Source organism: Acanthisitta chloris, unplaced genomic scaffold, assembly GCF_000695815.1.
Source record: "Acanthisitta chloris isolate BGI_N310 unplaced genomic scaffold, ASM69581v1 scaffold21020, whole genome shotgun sequence".
NCBI lineage: Eukaryota > Metazoa > Chordata > Aves > Passeriformes > Acanthisittidae > Acanthisitta > Acanthisitta chloris.
Genome location: NW_008651373.1, coordinates 64476 through 68586, shown reverse-complemented (window position 1 = coordinate 68586; position 4111 = coordinate 64476).

Here is a 4111-nt window from a genome sequence, read left to right as displayed (position 1 = left end):
ACTCCAGTCATGATGAACAGCAGCTGGGAGTAGAAGCTATGAGAAACAGGATTTAGAGTGGTAGTAGGAGAATTTAAAAACTTAATTAATCCCTAGATTTTAGATTAAGAACAGCATTGAAAAAATAATAGTTAAAAAATAGTCAAAGAAACATTTTCACCTAATTTGCAAGAGTTTATATTTGTAGAAGTAATTCTGAATGTTAAAGTGCTCTAGTTGACATGGTACAAAGCATGGGTTTCTTTTTAATTTTGTAAAAAGAAAACAGTTAATGTTTACTGAGCAGGTGAATATTGAATGTAAAACGTGAAATGATTCCTGTGAAGACTGTGTCTAGGGGCTGGCTTCCATGTTCCAGCGAGGCAGATTGCATAGGGGAAAAAAGTCTTATATAATTTGTTTATTCTATTAATATATTTATTTTCTTTTGGGGCAAGCAAATCAGTTTTGAATGTGTGATATTTCAGTAATGTAGCACTTATGTAATCATTTGATGATCATTTGATTCTAAGTCCACAAATTGAATACACAGCTGACAGAGATAGCTTTTGAATAAACTAGTGCTGCTGCCTGTACACCATAGCAATATTTTTAATAATTAATGTTTTCTATGTAGAGTTATGATATATTATTCTTTATTCCTCTCCACTGTAATTGTCTACAGGAGAGCTCTTCAGAAGTTCACAAATGGGCTGTGAGCTACCACGGACACGTGTTTTCGAAAAGGAAAATCAACAGACTTTATAATTAGAAAGGTCCTTTCAGCAAAAGACTGTTACATCTTTGAAAGTAACTTTGCTAACACCTTCTGAATTGATAGGCTTGTTTTTCATACACACAGACACGCATCCTATATTTGGTTGTTATATAAAGCCCACTGTAATTTAAAGGAGGAACTCCTTGGATTTGGACATCATTTAACATATTTTAAATCTGCTTTTTGTGTACAAGTCAAAACCCTAAGCAGACTGGATTTCTGCAATAGGGAAAATGCAAAGATTTTGTCCCAAAATAATGACAGGCATCACCCTATAAACATTTGGGAAGTGAACAATATGGCCTGTGTATTCTTGTTTGAAATAGTTTTCCTCCTTCTCCCATCCATGAAGATAGTAAAGTCCTATAGATCTATAGACAGCAGAGATGTGAATTAATCAGTTAAAAGCTTGTCTGAAAATCTTAAAATCCAGTTGTTTATAAGGTTGGCATACAAGGAGAATAAGGCAGAAATGAGGAAGGAATAGCTGTCTGCGGAAACAGTTATAATAATTACTTGGTTATTAGTAAGTAGGATTTTGAAGAGGTTTTGTAGGGTCAGACAAGAAGAGCCATGACCGAGTTGACAGATGGAATCTGGAAAGTTCTTGTCCTCAAATGCTTAAAGATGAGCCTTTTTGTAATTGCAGGTTCAGACTGTAAGGGTAAAAGTGTCAAAAACATCTAAGTAATTTGGGAACTCAATTTTGAATGAGGATTCCCCGGTAGCTTCTGAAAGATGTTTTTTTAATCACTTTTTAAAATTGTGTTCTACGCGTTTTTATGCATTAATTGTTCCATGAAAGGAAATGGATATTCAGTTTTAAAAAGTGTTGTCAATTCTACTGGTGATAATCTCCTGCTGACAAAATATTTATAGCTTTATTCCTGGAACATGAAGTTACTGTGATATCGACAAAGAGTAGGTTCTGGTATTCTCGGGTCTGGTTATGATTTTATAGGTCAGAAACATGAGTCAGTACTTTTTAGCTCAGAACAGCATCTCGTTTTAACCCCTTTGATGAGCCAGTAAACAAGTATTTGTCATTATTCCACAACTAACATTGGTCCTCGGGAATTGGCACTGTGTGGATGTAATCTACTTACATAGTGATGAAATAAAGGATCTTAACAACTGAGCTGTAATACAACCACATGTTCTGTCAAAAGGAAAGGATAAGAATAAAGATGTAGATGAATAAAGATGTTGTGAAGGACATATGCCTATTGCAGCATGTACAAATCTAAATCTGTAAATCCTTCCTTAAAACACAGGTCAAGTTCCTGTCTGCCCTTCTTTGTCTTGTTCTTACTGTCCCTTTAAAGCAATGGGTTTCTGTGATAACGGTTTCAGTGACAAAGTCATACACAAAGCTGATGTGGGGCATATGGTTAATCAGTGCTGGATCAGGGATGCAAATAGTGGACAGCACTTATTGTGAAGGAATGGGAATGGATAAGTGTAGCCTGCACTGCAGAAAATCAGAACAGGATTGGATTAATCAGCACAGTGTGTGTTAGGAGGAGGCCAGGGCAAGCCCAACTCAATTGCATTTCAGCATGTCACAGCTCTCCAAGCCAGAGTGTTTGTAATTAAATTCAAAAATCAATGTTAATGCTCAGCTAGGTCACACAGGAAGTGCTAGAAAGTTGAAGGTTTCATAGAAATATTCTGTGGGCTGTACTGCACCTCATCAATGTTCTTCATTAATGCTTTTTCAGAACAAGTCCTACATGGTGGTGTAATGCAATTGTTTGACACTTACCAAGGACAGATAGCACTATTCTTATTTATGAGTATAGCAACAGTAGAATAGAATAGGAGTAGGGTGGTGTATCATGCATGGATTGCAAGTTTCCAAGCTAGAAAAAGATGGCACATTGGCATCTCAACTTTAGGCCACCTCTCAGAGCTCACAGAACTTGAGGCTTTTAGAGTGACATGAATGTCCCAGCAGTTCTGAAAGCAGTTTGTGTGATACCATGGTCCTGCTTTAGGAATTGCATGCTCTATATCATACCTCAGATGGAAAGAAAATTAGAATCTTCTTACAGATGCTGATCCTCTGTGAGCAGGATAACATGAGATATTTATGGTGCCAGGGGATGATGATGATGTCACTCACATCTGTTAATGATTAATGACCTGTTGGAGTGAGTCCAGAGGAGGGTCACAAAGATGATCAGAGGGCTGGAGCACCACAAGCTGAGAGAGTTGGGGTTTTCAGCCAGCAGGCTAGAAGGCACTGGGGAGACCTTGTAGTAGCTTCCAACACCTGAAGGGTACTTTCAAGATAGCTGGAGAGCAGCTTTTTACAAGGGCATGTAGTGATAGGAAAAGGCTTTAAACTAAAAGAGAGTAGGTTTAGATTAGACACAGTTCTTGAAGTCCAGCCTCACCAGTACTGAGTGCAGTTGGACAATCACTTCCCTAATCCTAGTGTCTACATTATTCTTGATACAGGCCAAGATGCCATTGGCCTTCTTGGCCACCTGGGCACACTGTTGGTTCATTTTGAGATGACTGTCAACCAGCACCCACAAGTCCCTTTCTGCTGAACAGCTCTCAAGCCACTCCTCCTCCTCCAGCCTGTAGTGCCATACTACATATCGATTATGAGCTGAAAAGATAGGAAAAGAGTGCACAGCTGGGTTTCTATTTGCAGATTTAAGTTAGTTTTAATGAAGCAGTTGCTAGTACTGTGTCCCTCCTTGCAGCATGTCTGGCAGTGATGAGCCGTTATGGCAAAGGCATGCAGTTACAACCTTTGGGAAACCATCAGGTTCAGTATTGTCACTGGCTATTCCTAAGACATGGAAGGCTCCTTCTGTCTGAATGGCACAGAAGGGCTGATGCATGTTATGAGTAAGCATGTAATATATCAGTAAGCATGTAATACTATACAGGCATCTCTCTAGGGCTTGGAAAATATGACTTGGAATTGTATGGAGATGTATGTTCATGTGAAAAGTCTAAACACAGCTTTCAGCCAATCTGAAATGCTGGGGGTATTCATGGCTGCAATTTGAAGCAGAATCCTTCAAAGATCCTGAATAAAACATTGCAACAAGTAGAAATTTGCCAATAAGAACAACAAAAAATATTACCAACATGATCTATCCTATTTTCTGACAGTACAGAAATTATATTTAAATTTATGTAGCAGAGATCTTCTGAATTTAGCTTTCAGTGGCTACAGCTGAGATGAGTTCCCTCTGTACTGAGCCATTCTTTCACCCACTCAGCAACTCAGCCGTGAAAAATTGCCAAAGCCTTGTGTTGAACTTTTTCTCAAATTCACAGCTATTTGAAAGGCAGAAGTATTACAGTTGGCTGGCATTCCTAACACTCTCA